Below are 16,463 nucleotides of genomic sequence, written 5' to 3' on the forward strand. Positions count from 1 at the left end.
CCCATAGGTTTTAGTGTGTTGTGCTTCAATTTTCATTTATTTTAAGAAACATTTTATTATTTCCTTCTTAATTTCTACATTACTCCAATGGTCATTCAAGGACATGGTGGTTAATTTTTTTATATTTGTACAGTTTCCAAGTTTTCTTTGGTTATTGGTTTTTAAGATTTATTCCACTCAGGTCTGAGAAGATACCTGATATGATTTCAATTTTCAAAAATTTGTTGAGACTAGTTCTGTGTCCTAATATATGGTTTATCCTGGAGAATGTTCTGTGTGCTGATGAAAAGAAAATTAACTCTGTGGCTACTGGAGAAAATGTTACACAAACATTTATTAGGTCCATTTGGTCTAAAGTGCAGTTTAAATTCAATGGTTTTCTGTTAGCTTTTTATCTAAGTGATCTGTCTAATGCTAAGAATAAGTTGTTGAAGTCTACAACTATTATTGTATTGGACTCTATCTCTCATTTTATAACTAATAATATTTGCTTTATATATTTAGGCACTCTGGCATGGGGTACATACATGTTTAGAATAGTTATATCCTCTTGCTAAATTGATCTCTTTGTTATTATGTAATTCTCTTCTTTGTCTCCTTTTACCATTTTTGACTTAAATTCTTTTATCTGATAGAAGTGTAGCTACTTCTGCTCACTTTTGATTTCTGTTTACATGGACTCTTTTTCCATTTTTTTACTTGTGGCCTATGTGTGTCTTTACAGAGGAGTGAGTTTCTTATAGGCAGCATACAGTTGAGTCATGTTTCTGTTATCCATTCAGCCCATCTATATCTTTCAGTGGAAAGTTCAATCTGTTTACATTCAAGGTTATTAATTACACTAATACTCCTGTCATTTTATTAACTGATTTCTGGTTGTTTTCTATATCCTTTGTTCCTTTCTTTCTCTATAGTTGTTTATCATTGAAGTTTGGTGGTTGTCTGTAATGGTAACATTTGAGTCCTGCTTTCTCTTTCTTAGTTGCTTGTTTTCTCTACCAGCGGGCTTTCTACTTTCACATGTTTTCATGATGGTAGATGTTGTCCTTTCACTTCCAGCTATATGACTCACTTAAACATTTCTTGTAGGGCCGGTCTAGTGGTGATGAATTCTCGAAGCTTTTGCTTGTATTGGAAAGAGTTTATTTTTTCTTCATTTAATAAGGGCTACTTTGCTGGGGTAGTAATGTTGGCTGGCAGTTGTTTTTCTTTTTGTACTTTAAATATATCATTCCATTCTCTCCTGGACTGTAAAATATCTGTAGTGTGCCTGTAATCCCAGCTACTCAGGAGGCTGAGGCAGGATAACTGCATGAACTTGGGAGGTGGAGGCTGCAGTGAGCTAAGATCCTGCCACCAAACTCCACCCTGGGCAACAGACTGAGACTGCATCTCAAACAAACAACAACAACAAACAAACAAACAAAAAAGAAAATTTCCATTTGTAAGGACATCCTTTTCTCTGCATCTAAACCACTGAAAACTTTTAGGCTTAAAGTTTACATAACAAACTTACTTTTGTTAAGAAACTTTTCCTAGCAATTTTGTCTGAATTAGGCTTTAAGCTGTGTTCTTCTTTGTCTCCGCAGATAACGTGTTTAGATCTAAGTTCTCTGACTTCAAGATGTAAATTTTCTACCTCTTTTACCCTAAGAATTATGTCTGTGTTAATACAAATTGAGAGTTGCCTGGCCATCTATTATTTATCAAAACGGAACAGGTAATCAAGAGATTAGTCATCTAAAGGTGTAGAGAGAAACTATTTAGAAACTGGCAAATGAAGAGTCTTTCACAGCTATAAAAGATTTCTCTGTATGTCTGTATATCTATGTTTATATGTGTAATGTGTATGTGATATTTCACCAACAAAATACATTTTAAAAGTTCTAATTAATTGGCTTATAAAAGTACTTAAATCAAATATTTTATTAAAGCAATAAAAACTCACATGCCTTTTAGTTCACATAATTTTAGTTATCTTTGGTAAATAATGGTAGTTTTTAAACTGTTGGTAAAATAAAATAGGATTGTCTTTTGTATTGTGAGAATTAAATATAATTCTACTGATCAGATTTAGGCTATTTCTAATAGACATTTTAAGGTTATAAACAGTCACTTCTGTGATATTTTATAATACTTGTTTGAATTGTCTGTGACCTTATGTCTTAGAGCCTTTAGATTCTAGAATCTACGTAAATGGTCGCAGTAAGGCCTGAGGCCATGTAGAATTCTCCCTAGCCCAGCTCTGCCTCCTTGCTTTGTGTAAAAGGGTCAGGCATTAGCTTCACAGCAATCTCCTCTGTCTTAAGGTCAACACTTGCTGAGTAAATTCAAGACCCAAATGCACCTTGCCCTTCATAGCCATCCTTGGGTGCCTGGAACTTAGGATAACTGAGGAAGACATTAGGGAGGTGTAATGATTAATACTGAGTGTCAACTTGATTGGACTGAGGGATACAAAGTATTATTCCTGGGTGTGTCTGTGTGCACGATGCCAAGAGAGATTAATATTTGAGTCAAAGTGGGCTGGGGAAGGCAGATCCACCCTTAATCTGGTGGGTACAATCGAATCAGCTTCCAGGGAATATAAGGCAGGCAGAAAAACATGAAAATGAGAGATAGACCTAGCCTCCCTCCCAGGCTACATCTTTCTCCCATGCTGGATGCTTCCTGCCCTCGAATGTCGGAATCCAGGTCTTCAGTTCTGGGACTCAGACTGGTTCTCTTTGCCCCTCATCTTGCAGACGGCTTATTGTAGGACATTGTGATAATGTACATTAATACTTAATAAACTCCCTTTAAATATACTTATATATATTATATATATTCTATTAGTTCTGTTCCTCTAAAAGAACCCTGACTAATACAGGAGAATACCTGTGTCATAGTTTCAAATTCTTTTCTGTCATTTAAAATCTTAAAGACATGCTATGTTAAATTAAGTAACTTAGGTTTTACACTGGAAATTAGGGTTACGAAAGGTCAAAATAGTAGTAAACATATATAAGTAAAACTACTAGATATAAGAGAAACAATTCCATATACAGGGTAAACAACAAAAATAAGGTGGTTTTTTGGTAAAGAAGTTTATTAAAAAGACATGATGATGTAGTTTTTGCTAAAGGAGAAATAGCTTTGTCTTATTTAGAAGCTATTTATTTATTGTTTTCATGTGAAATCTGTAACTCTTTATTGCTCATGAGTTCATTCTTTCTTTTTAAACTTTTAGATTCGGGGATATATGTGAAGGTTTGTTGTTGTACTGAATATTTCATCACCCAGGTATTAAATCCAGCACAGAATAGTTATCTTTTATGCTCCTCTCCCTCCTCCCACAATTTACCTTCAAGTAGACCCCAGTGTCTTTTGCTCCTTTCTTTGTGTTCATGAGTTCCCATATTTAGCTTCATGTGATACTTGTTTTTCTATTCTTGTGTTAGCTTACTATTACAGCCTCCAGCTTCATCCATGTTCCTACAAAAGACATGATCTCATTCTTTTTTATGGTTGCATAGTATTCCATAGTATTTTGACCACATTTTCTTTATCCTGGCTGTCATTAATGAGCATTTAAGTAGACTCCATGTCTTTGAAATTGTAAAAAGCCATTGTGAATAATACTGCAATGAACATTCAAATGCATGTGACTTCATGGTAGAATGATTTATTTATATTCCTTTGGATAGATATCCAGTAATGGGATTGCTGGGTTGAATGACAGTTCTGCTTTTAGCTGAGTAATCACCATACTGCTTTCCACAATGGTTGAACTAATTGACATTCGCATCAACAGTGTATAAGTGTTCCACTTTGTCCACAACATTGCCAGCATCTGCTATATTTTGACTTTTAATAATAGTCACTCTGACTGTTATGAGATGGTATTTCATTGTGGAAACCAGTAACATCTTATTTATCAAAAGTTAACAGCTTCAGAATAGATCTAAATGTAACTTTTCCAAAAAAGCAACAAACAGTACAGTGTAAAGCATCTCCTCCCTAAATGCAAACTTTCATTTTGTGATGCACTCCATCAAAGTTTTGGATAAACCTTGATGCAAAGGAAATTTTAAGTTGCATTCTGCTTAAAACAAAACAACGCAAAACAAAACTTTTAAGAACTGAACAAGAACGACTACAATCATGAAAAAAAAAGCCAGAGAAAGAAAGAAAATGTCAAGAAACAAAATTTTCCTCCAAGAAAGCATATTGTTTTGTTTATATACAACATGTAAATACTCAAGAGTTTTAATTGTACCAAAGGCAACATTTTATACTTAAATTATAGATCCATGAGGGAAAAAGTTTCATATACCAAAGATAATTTGTTATTTGATACACTTAATTTCAACATTTGGGGATATTTTTAAGGTTTCCAAAAAAAAAAAAAAAAGTGGCACTAATAGCAGCTCTGTACAATAATATTTAAGGGAATAGGAAAATGAAAATGGAAACAGCCTTACAGCATATTTTCACAAACTGTTCTAAAGACACCAAACTCATGCTCAGTTGCTTTTCCTTGCTGTAAAATAAGCCACCAGTAATTCTAAACCAGTCTAGAAAGCATTCTTTCTGGACCAAATATAAGCATGCATACTTGCAAAAGTGTTTTACAGTGAGTACTTGGCCTATATGTCCCCACAGCCATAAAAAAATTGTGATCATATCTTTTGCAGGAACAGGTATGAGCATCAAATAGCTAAGGAGAGACTAGAATTTATTTTTAAATTATGTGACCAACTTCCAATAATCCCTTATCACTAGAAGTACTGGCAAAATATCAGATATTAAGGATCAGATTTAATTATTTGATATAAGCATGAAATTGTTGCTGAGAGCTTTCCAGGGCTAGCATAAACCATTAAGCAACCCAAGAAGTGTGAGAGACAACAATGAAGTCTAGTGTACAATGCAAGGCAGGCGGAATGATAACGATGTTTTGTTTCATAGGAAACGAGAGCACTAATAATAAACTCCAGATAAACAATCACCTACTTGGATGTTTTTAACATTATAGCAAACTAAAATGTCAAGCTGCAAAATGACCAAACTTGTAACTTATAGTTGGAACATTTTGCTGCATTTATACTTATATGAATAAGTATAAATAAGTATATAAATGTTCCAACTCATAGTTGGAACATTACACTGTAATTTATAGCGTACATCTGAGAACTCAGCACTATCTTGGCAAACAGACTAACTCCTCCCACCCGGGGGTAGGGATGGAGCCCTTTTCTCCCCATCAGTACTGAACCATACAATAAATCTGTGAAAGGTAAACAACAAGGTTACAATGTAATTCTATTATAAATTTTGCATTTGTTATTTGCAACATGTACAAGTATATTTTTGGTATTGAAGCTATAAATTAATTTAGCAAGCTTCAAGCTCATAAATTTTAACTTTTCAAATGAGAAGTAACTTTTCAAATAAACTTTATGACTTTACGGCTATTTATTTTACTATCAAAATGTCCAAGGGACTCAATTCATTTAAATAATTACTATTCTTCTACATATCATTTGAAAAATTATTTGTGGACACAACTCAAGACTAAACTAAATCCAAACAGTATACCTATGACCTAAGTTTTGAAGTTTTTCATCCCAGTTACCTGTCCTTCAACTTGCTATTTCCTCTCATGCTTTCATTTACTAAATACAAACTGTCAGATATTTATACTGGACCCTCTCCTCCAAGGCCCTATCAGATAACTTTGAAAATATGCATTTGCAGCCTTTAAGCATCAACATTTTAATCTGAGACTAAGGCCTAGAGCCACATTTCTTTTTAAAAGTTCAGCACTAAAAGTTCATATTTCTGGGACATTAGCCTAAAATGCACCTGAAAAATGAACCAAGTTTCAGATATTTCCATAAATCTTAAAGCTCCAAACTAGTATTCCAATATTTAAAAAAATATGTCTAATGAAGACAAGGTGAGTGGATTTACTGTATCAACACTATTAAAGGATAAGTGACAGCAACAAAGGGACCTACTCATAATTTTTGAAGACCAAGATTTGCCCTGACAAAGTATAGAAAAATAGGCAAAGGCAATGAGATCCTAAATACCACTATCATAAAAATAATCAATTTCTATCTTTCTGTCTTCCTTCTGCTGCAAGAGGAACCAAAGAAGTCAAATAGATAATTGTTCTGTCTGAGCCAACAATGAAATCTTTAAGAACAGTCAAGTATGTTCCCTGTTACTTGCTCAGGGCATTATATTTATTTAAAAAAAAAAAAAAAACTTCAAAAATAAAAATGAGTTAGTTAGCCTTGTGAATATTTTAAAGCAAAGTTTCTTGAATTTCTATGATGAATTCTTCAAGCAATTCAACTTTTCAAAGTCATCACTCACAAGTCCTTTGATATAGGATCTATCCCATGGTTACTGATATGGTTTGGCTGTGTCCTCATCCAAACCTCACCTTGAATTGTAATAACCCCCACATGTTAAGGCCAGGGCCAGGTGGAAATAACTGAATCACGGGGTCGGTTCTTCTCCATACTGTTCTAGTGGTAGTAAGTCTCACAGGATCTGTTGGTTTTATAAATGGGAGTTCCCCTGCACAAGCTCTCTTGCCTGCCTCCATGTAAGACATGACTTTGCTTCTCCTTTGTCTTCCACCATGATTGTGAGATTTCTCCAGCCATGTGAAACTGTGAGTCCATTAAACCTCTTTCCTTCATAAATTACCTACTCTTGGGTATGTCTTTATTAGCAGTGTGAGAACACACTAATACAGTTACAAAGTAGCTTCCTCCATTGTTGTTTGTCAAAGCAGCTCTTGGTTCCTTCAGGATTCTAAACTTCTCAAAGTCATCTCTGTTTTCCAGCACTACTATGTCAATTGTAGGGGACCACATTAAAAACTTTATGTTAGATTGCTTCCATTTTGTTAAAAATGAAGATACAGCAGTATGAATTAATCATGATTTCAGTGTTACTGGGCATTGCGCTGCTCCAGGATTGTCCACAGATACAGTTAAAATTCCTCCATTTGTGGTGAAAGTGAGAACAGCCAGGTAAGAAGTCCCTGGAAAAACTCCAACTGCCTGCCACTGGGAGGAATGCACAGTGGGGAGGAGCCACAGAAGTTCCCGCCATTTGCAATAGGGAGGAGCCTGGCTTCTCCTCTTCCCGTGTGGAGCCTGGGATTCAAATGGCAAGGCAAGAAGCACACTAGCAGTAATTCTGGCTTTGCGGAAGATCGCTGTTCCCCCTTAATCCTTCTTGCCCAATAAATTCCATTTTTCTTACTCCACAAATTGTCTGTGAGCCTAAACTTTTGTGGCCATGAGACAAGGACCACAGCTTTAACTGAACTAAAAAGCAGTCCTGTAACAAAACTCTGCCATTGATTATTTCTCTTTCCTGCTGTATCACCCAGCAATTGCACCTGTGTTTGCCTGGGCCTGAACCTTCAGGCCTCTTCTAAAAAGAAAAATTGCCTGACACATGTCTTCCTGATGGTTTAATTTATTTTCACTCTTGGCAAAATTGGCTGGAATGTTGATTTTTTCTGTGTAGCTGGTTAGATCCCTTGAGAACTGCAACTGATTTCTTCTGCACCTCATATTTCTCTCAGAAGGTTTGCCTTCCTTTTTAACAACAGAAAACATCGTTCTATATTCCTGTCACTTAGAGATGGATGATTCATAGGACTAATTCCTTTGTGAATTCCAGTTGCTTTCCTAGATGCGAGCCTAGTGATAATGACATAAAGCTGTCTCTTTCCAGGCATTACTCTTCCTCTGTGGCTCAGACTAGCCTTACCAAAGCCAGAATTCTGTTGGATTCTCTATCATACTCTCATCCTAAATTTCCAGGCTCCAGTTAGAAAATTCTGCTTTTTCCCTTCCTTTCAGTTTAGTTTGATGATATCCTCCAAAGACATCAATTTTGTTGAGATTTACATTGTTGAGGGCTTTCGGTGGTGACAACGAGGTCACTGTGCCTCCCACCAACTAGGTACCAAAATAGTTCATGGATGGAGACATCTCACAAAAACAGTCAGAAGAGAAGGCTAGAGTTGGAGGCCTGCCACCTCCTACTAATGCACACAGACTAGCTGAACCTAGAGAGCATGTAGGCATGCTGGCTCGGTTTAGTAGTTATTTAAAGATTGTTTCCAAATGAATGGAAGAACTGATACAGATATAACTAAATAGATCTAAAAGTTGGAGAAAGAAAAATAGAAAACAATTTTTAAGAGGGTATAAAAGATTGATGGAATTCTTGTGTGGTCAAAAGCTGAGTGAGAGTCAATGAATTCATTCACAAGATTTTGTTAAAATTAGCTTTACAGCCAGGTGCAGTAGCTCACGACTGTAATCCCAGCACTTTGGGAGGCGGAGGCAGGCAGATCACGAGGTCAAAAGATCAAGACCATCCTGACCAACATGGTGAAACCCTGCCTCTACTAAAAATACAAAAATTAGCTGGGCAATGTGGCACACACCTATAGTCCTAGCTACTGGGGAGGCTGAGGCAGAAAAATCACTTGAACCTGGGAGGCGGAGGTTGCAGTGAGCCAAGACTGCATCATTGCACTCCAGCCTGGCTACAGAGAAAAACTCTATCTCAAAAAAAAAAAAAAAAAAAAATAGCTTTACTATTTATAATATACTAACACAAAGTAAAATTTAGTTTTCTCTTTTGAAGATTTTCAGAGAGTATTAATGAGAGATAATAAAAATTTTTATTTACCCTTTAGGTCTTAATACAACACTATCAAATGTTGGGTGAACCAAAGGGAGTCCCTGCTGATTCCCCAACATTAAAGAGCCCCACACCAGTTTTCTGTATTTACACCAGATTGGGGAAGTTTCAAAAATCAGAAGGCAAAAATTACAAATGAGAAAGCTGATTAATAATTTCCTGGGGCAATGTGAAGACAGGCTAATCAGATAAAGTTTGATAAAAAAGGCCCATGTCCTTTGGCTCATCCCCTTGCTGGGAACCCGAAGCTTTTTTCACAATAGAGGTGGTCTGCGGGTGGAGAATAGAAGTTCCTGAGACTAAAGCATAAAATGTGAGGATTGATAGGATTATAAAAGCTGAAATGTTTGCAACATCTCTTCATTCTAAAAACTCTCAATAAACTAGGTATTGATGGAACATATCTCACATATCTCAAAATAAGAACTATTTATAACAGACCCACAGCCAATATCATACTGAATGGGGACAAGCTGGAAGCATTCCCTTTGAAACCAGCACAAGACAATAATGCCCTCTCTCACTGTTCCTATTCAACATACTTTTAGAAGTTCTGGTCAGGGCAATCAGGCAAGAGAAAGAAATAAAGGGTATTCAAGTAGGAAGAGAGGAAGTCAAACTGTCTCTGTTTGCAGATGACATGATTCTATATTTAGAAAACCCCATCGTCTCAGCCTCCAAATTCCTTAAGCTGGTAAGCAACTTCAGCAAAGTCTCAGGATACAAAATCAATGTGCAAAAATAACAAGCATTCCTATACACCAATATTAGACAAGCAGAGAGTCAAATCATCAGTGAACTCCCAATCACACTTGCTATGAATAAAATACTTAGGAATACAACTTATAAGGGACATGAAGGACCTCTTCAAGAAGAACTCCAAATCACTGCTCAAGTAAATAAGAGAGGACACAAACAAATGGAAAAACATTCCATGCTCATGGATAGGAAGAATCAATATTGTAAAAATGGCTATACTGCCCAGAGTAATTTATGGATTGAATGCTATTCTCATTAAGTTACCACTGACTTTCTTCACAGAACTAGAGAAAACTACTTTAAATTTCATATGGAACCAAAAAAGAGCCCATATAGCCAAGACAATCCTAAGCAAAAAGAACAAAGCTGGACACCTCATGTTACCTGACTTCAAACTATACTACAAGGCTACAATAACCAAAACAGCATGGTACTGGTACCAAAACAGATATATAGACCAATGGAACAGAACAGAGGCCTCTGAAATAACACCATACATCTACAACCATCTGATCTTTGACAAACCTGGCAAAAACAAGCAATGGGGAAAGGATGCCCTATTTAATAAATGCTGTTGGGAAAACTGGCTAGCCATATGCAGAAAACTGAAACTGGACCCCTTCCTTATGCCTTATACAAAAATTAATGCACGATGAATTCCAAAACCATAAAAATCCTAGAAGGAAACCTAGGCAATACCATTCAGGACATAGGTATGGGCAAAGACTTCATGTCAAAAACACCAAAAGCAATTGCAGCGGAAGCCAAAATTGACAAATCGAATCTAATTAAAGTAAAGAGCTTCTGCTCAGCAAAAGAAACTGTCATCAGAGCAAACAGGCAGCCTACAGAATGGGAGAAAATTTTTGCAATTGATCTATCTGACAAAGGGCTAATATCCAGAATCTACAAGAAACTTAAACAAATTTACAAGAGAAAAAACAACACTATCAAAAAGTGGGTGAAGGATATGAACAGACACTTCTCAAAAAAGACATTTGTATGTGGCCAACAAACATGAAAAAGCGCTCATTATCACTGGTCATTAGAGAAATGAGAATCAAACCACAGTGAGATACCATCTTATGCCAGTTAGAATGGCAATCTTTAAAAAGTCAGGAAACAACAGAAGCTGGAAAGGATGTGGAGAAACAGGAATGCTTTTACACTGTTAGTGGGAGTGTAAATTAGTTCAACCATTATGAAAGACAGTGTGACGATTCCTCAAGGATCTAGAATGAGAAATGCCACCTGATCCAGCAATCCCATTACTGGGTATATAACCAAAGGATTATAAATCATTCTACTATAAAGACACATACACACATATGTTTATTGCAGCAGTATTTATAATAGCAAAGACTTGGAACCAACCCAAAGGCCCATCAATGATAGACTGGATAAAGAAAATGTGGCACATATACACCATGGAATTCTGTGCAGCCATAAATAAGTATGAGTCCATGTCCTTTGCATTGACATGGATGAAGCTGGAAACCATCATCCTCAGCAAACTAACACAGGAACAGAAAACCAAACACCACATGTTCTCACTCATAAGTTAGAACTGAACAATGAGGGGGCAAGGAGAAGGATAGCATTAAGAGAAATACCTAATACAGACGACAGGTTGATGGGTGCAGCAAACCACCAGGGCACATGTATACCTATGTAATAAACCTGCACGTTCAGCACATTTCCCAGAATTAAAAAAAAAAAAAGGTTGAAATATTTGAATAGAGTTTATGTAGGAAGTTGTCTCCTTTACCTAAATGTTTTATGGAAATAGAGATTACATGTAACTAGAAAATAAATGGAAGGCATATAAATCTACCCTTTGAGCAATATTAATTGGTCATACTAAATGGGAACCAGTAAGATTTTTGAGTCCAGAGAGGGTAAAGCAGAAGTTAGAATTCTGCCAGGGACAAATTCTCTATTTGATAGCTTTTTGTAGAATGTTTACTGGGGCTTATGGCAAAAGCCTGTGAATGCCTCCCAGCAGCAACTACCAGGAAGGAACCTAGGCTAGAGAATTTCCACGTGAAGGGCATTTACTGCCTTGCTATGTTGCTATGGGATATTAACTGAAGTTACTCCTATGACTAAAGAACATAAATTTTTTTTTTAGACAGGTCTCACTCTGTCAACTAAGCTGGAGTCCAGTGGTGCAACCTGTGCCTCCTGGGTTCAAGCGATCCTCCTGCCTCAGCTCCTGAGTAGCTGGGATTATAGGCACATGCCATCACACCTGGCTACTTTTTGTATTTTTGGTAGAGATGGGGTTTTGCCATGTTGGCCAGGCTGGTCTCAAACTCCTGGGCTCAAGTGATCTGCCCACCTCGGCCTCCCAAAGTGTTGAGATTACAGGCATGAGCCACCATAATCGGCCATAAAACCCCAGTTTTGAAAGCTAAAATCCTCATGCAGTCTGGGGTAATGTCAGAGAAACATTCGAATGCAAACAGCAGTACCCCAAAGAGTTCCAAAATAAGATAGAATTGGTTTATATAGGATCATACTACCTGGGAAGTGCAAGGAGGGACACTCATGTGCAGGAAGCCTTTTTTCCGCTAGAAATGACTCTGGAACTATGTGAGGAACTGCTGGATTCTACGGTGCCCAATAAATAGCTCTCACTTGCCTTACAAAGAGCTGCTTGATTTGTGGATGGCAGTGCCAAGGTTAATTGATAACGCCCTGTTTGGAAGGCTGCTACTCTGTCTGATTAAAGAAGAGTCAAGGCAAAAACACTGAAAGCAATTGCAGCAGAAGCCAAAATTGACAAATGGAATCTAATTAAAGTAAAGAGCTTCTGCTCAGCAAAAGAAACCTTGTGTGATAGTTAATATTCAGTGTCAACTTGATTAGATTGAAGGATGCAAAGAATCGTTCCTGGGTGTGTTCATGAGGGTGTTGCCAAAGATTAACATTTCAGTTGTGGACTGGGAGAGAGAAACCCACTGTCAGTGAGGGTAAGCACCATCCAATCAGCTGCCAGCAGGCTAGAATAAAACAGGCAGGAGGTGGGAGAAGCTGACTTGCTGAGTCTTCTGGTCTTCATCTTTCTCCTACGCTGGATGCTTCCTGTCCTCAAACATCAGACTCCCAGTTCTTCAGCTTTTGGACTCTTGCACTTACACCAGTGGTGTGCCAGGTGCTCTTGGCCTTTAGCCAGACTGAAGGCTGCACTGTTGGCTTCCCTATTTTTGAGGCTTTGGAACTTGAACTGATCCACTACTGGCTTCCTTGCTCCTCAATTTGCAGATGACCTATCGTGGGACTTCATCTTGTGATAATGTAAGTCAATTCTCCTTAATAAACTCCCTTTCATACATATATATATCCTGTTCTGTCCCTCTAGAGAACCTTGACTAATATACCTTTCTTCTTATGACCTATAGTTTATAACAATTAAATAGAATATACTTTTGTGAGAAAAATTTACCTTTCTACCAGAATTCTCTAAAATTTGGAAACTATTTGTATTCTTATTTTATGGAAATATCATTAATTACATAAATTCAAGAAGAATATGTTTTCTAACAAGACACATTGGAAATTTTGCCAAAGCTCTGACTGAAATGGTATATTTTCAAATATGATCTTACTTCTTTGAGAAATTGAGGTTGACTTTATAGAGCTGATTTAAAAAAAAAAAAAAAAAAAACACCTTAGAAAGACTGGCCTAGTAAGTACCTTCCCTACACAGCCCTTTACAAGGTTCCTGACCTGTGGTCAGTAATGAATGTCACTTTTTTTTTCCTAGACAGAGTTTCGCTCTTGCTCAGGCTCGAGTAAAATGGCACAATCTCATCTCACTGCAACCTCCACCTCCTGGGTTCAACCGATTCTCCTGCCTCAGCCTCCTGAGTAGCTGGGATTACAGGCGCCCACCACCACACCCAGCTACTTTTTGTATTTTTAGTAGAGAAGGGGTTTCGCTATGTTGGCCAAGCTGGTCTCAAACTCCTGACCTCAGGTGATCCACCCACCTTGGCCTCCAAACGTGCTGGGATTACTGGCATGAGCCACCACACCTGGCTGTGTGTATTTGTATGTGTATCTGTATATACATCTTTGGGAAATTCGATTGGCCACAACAGGAAAGGAGGAATAAAGGAGCAAATAATAAATGGGATAAATGGAAAACCAATACCAAGATGGGAGTTTTAAACCAACTGTATCAATAATTATGTTAAATATAAACAGATCAAACACTCAAATTAGAAGACACGGGCCAGGCGTGCTGACTCATGCCTGTAATCCTAGCACTTTGGGAGTTTTAAATCCAACCATATCAATAATTATAATATAAAGAGATCAAACACTCAAATTAGAAGACATGGGCCAGGTGTGGTGACTCATGACTGTGATCGTAGCACTTTGGGAGGCTGAGGTCTGAGGATCGCTTGATCCCAGGAGTTTGAGACCAGACTGGGCAACATAGGGAGACTCTATCTCTACAAAAAACGTAAAAATTAGCAGGGTGTGGTGGGGCATACTTGTAGTCCCAGCTGCTTGAGAGACTGAAGCAGAATTGCTTGAGCTCAAGAGGCTGAGGTGCAGTGATTTGTGATCATGCCACTGGACTCCAGCCTGGGTGACAGATCTGAAATCCTATCTCTAAAATAAATACATAAATAAAAATAAGAAAGAGACAGATTGTCAAACTAGTTGAAAAAGCAAGTGTTTCTTTTCCAGAAACACATTGTCAAAAAAAGACAGATTGAAATACATATATATATATATAGTGTTTGTGTTGCATATATTTGCACACTGAACATATATGTATGTATATATATGTGTGTGTGTGTGTATATATGAGAGAGAGATGAGACAGACACAGGCATAAATACACACTGATGAGAATAAGCCTACAGAGAGAGAAGTGCTGAGAATAATTCAGTGATGTGTAAATGTTGCATCTGTTTCCTAAGAAGCTTAAAAATAAGTGATACTATAGCTTCCAAGTGCCACATTTCACTTGTTTTCTTGTAATCGAGAAATTGAGAACTTAAGGTCATACAGAAGTACATGACAGAGTCAGAAATGGAATCCACATCTCCAACTCTTAAATTGATTAGTACTTCAAAAAGAATTTATCAAAGGTTTACATGTTATAGTTACTGAGAGATAAAATGCAGTTCCTACTCTAAAGAAGCTTAGGGTATAGTATTCTTTTCACATATTGTTATATAGGTAGCTAGTTATGCATGAGTGGGACAGGAGAGAGTCCCCCCACCCAACAGAATGTCAAGTAACTATCAAGTGATTGTCACCCTGCTTCTCTAAAATAAGTATCAATCACAGCCAGCACCAAGGAGAGGCAGTTTCTCAATAGATAAAAACACCTGAAATTGGTAATCAGCAGCTTTCAGGAATTGGGCAAATGAGCTCAAGCATGTGCATTAAGAGGCAAAATGACAGAGTATGACCTTCCAGGGGTATTCGACCAGAATTCAAAAGAAAGCCTCAGATGAGCATGCATAAAACTCCAGTAAGCATACTGTGCATGCTCACATCCTGAGCACAAGCAGGACACCAAGCATGTGGGTGGCTCCCCTTAAGGGAAGGATAAAGGGAAAGGGGTGCAAGATGCCAGAAGTAGGCCAGCATATAAAATCTTAGGTTCAAGGTCAAATGGGGCACTTGACCCCTGAGATGTCTGCTTGGGTCTCTCCCAAATGTATTTTCCTTTCTTTCCTGATCTAAGGCTTTTTAATAAACTTCTGCTCCTGTTCTGAAACTTGCCTCAGTCTCTTTTACTCCTTTATGCCCCTCAGTTGAATTATTTCTTCTGAGGAGGCAAGAAATGAGACTGCTGCAGACCCATACGGATTTGCCCCAGTAACTCAGATATTCACCACCCCTAACAATATTATCCATTAAATTTATTTCTATTCAAATATTACATGCACCAACCAGTGTGCCCAAACAGAAAGAAGTCAATTAGAAAGTCATTAACTCAACTTATACTTACTTTTTTGGTATTCTTTTGAACATTACATTTCACTACCAGAAAGCATTCCTGAATTGCATAAATATGTAGGACATATATTCAAAGCTTCAAGAAATATTTTCACAGAATGTAATTCTAGCATGGCATTAGTCTTATATTAAAATAAAATTACCCTTCAAACAAAATATAAATAGGACCACAATCCAGTTTCCCAGAATAGGAGGCCTTATTCTATAACATTCTAGGAAACAGTCTTTTAAAAGAGGGAGAAATATTGAATGGGATAGCGAAGACAGAATAAAGACATTTTAACAAATGACTTCTGATAGCCTTTCATTTTCCTCGGAAATACAAATTCCAGCTCTATATTATCATAATAGCAAGTCCCTAGTGTCATCCTTTCTAAGCAAATCAAAATGAAAAGACACACTTATCTGAGCACTCCTGGCAACTTTACAACTGAGATTATGAAATGAGCAAAAAGACTATTTGTCCTCATGAACTGCTAAAATTTCAAACACTGAAGTAAATAAACTGATTGTTAATTCAAGAGCTAAAAGATTTTAACTTATTTCCCAATCAGTCCAAAAGTAGTAGTCCTGATTAAAACACAATGTACCTGGACTTTTCCTCTTGAGCCTTCTTTTCCAGCAGCAAAGGGAAAATGACAGACCTCCACCACAAGTTGCCCAGGAGGCCAAAACCTCAAATATGCCTTTTGAAGAGTAACAGAGCTAACGTCAGTGCCAGGTTACCACATACTATTTGCTCTAGTTTCCTATTAACTTTTAACAGTTACTGAATCCAATAAATGTATCACTATTTTCCCTGTTCATTTTCTCTTCTCTTGAAATCTCTCTTAGGGATTGCCACTACATTTTACTCAAATGTTAATAATTTTCTTTATAGACGTTGCTTGACCTCTATTGGCACTGATTAAAACACAACATACCTGGACTTTTCCTCTTGAGCCTTCTTTTCCAGCAGTTGGCACCATTAGGGCATATTATTT

At 37.2% G+C, this 16,463-nt stretch overlaps 1 protein-coding gene across 3 annotated transcripts in view; it reads right to left on the reverse strand.

The window, feature by feature from the left end:
• The window catches only part of LOC100396712 (bile acid-CoA:amino acid N-acyltransferase), a 34,071-nt gene extending 17,929 nt beyond the window's left edge, over positions 1-16,142 (reverse strand). For all 3 annotated transcript variants that reach the window (XM_054258392.2, XM_009000359.5, XM_078373441.1), the window contains exon 1: positions 16,071-16,142. The gene's annotated coding sequence lies outside the window, so the exon portion shown is untranslated. The remainder of the gene's footprint in view (positions 1-16,070) is intronic.
• Positions 16,143-16,463: the final 321 nt, after the last annotated feature.

The sequence above is a fragment of the Callithrix jacchus genome, chromosome 1 (assembly GCF_049354715.1).
Source record: "Callithrix jacchus isolate 240 chromosome 1, calJac240_pri, whole genome shotgun sequence".
Lineage (NCBI taxonomy): Eukaryota > Metazoa > Chordata > Mammalia > Primates > Cebidae > Callithrix > Callithrix jacchus.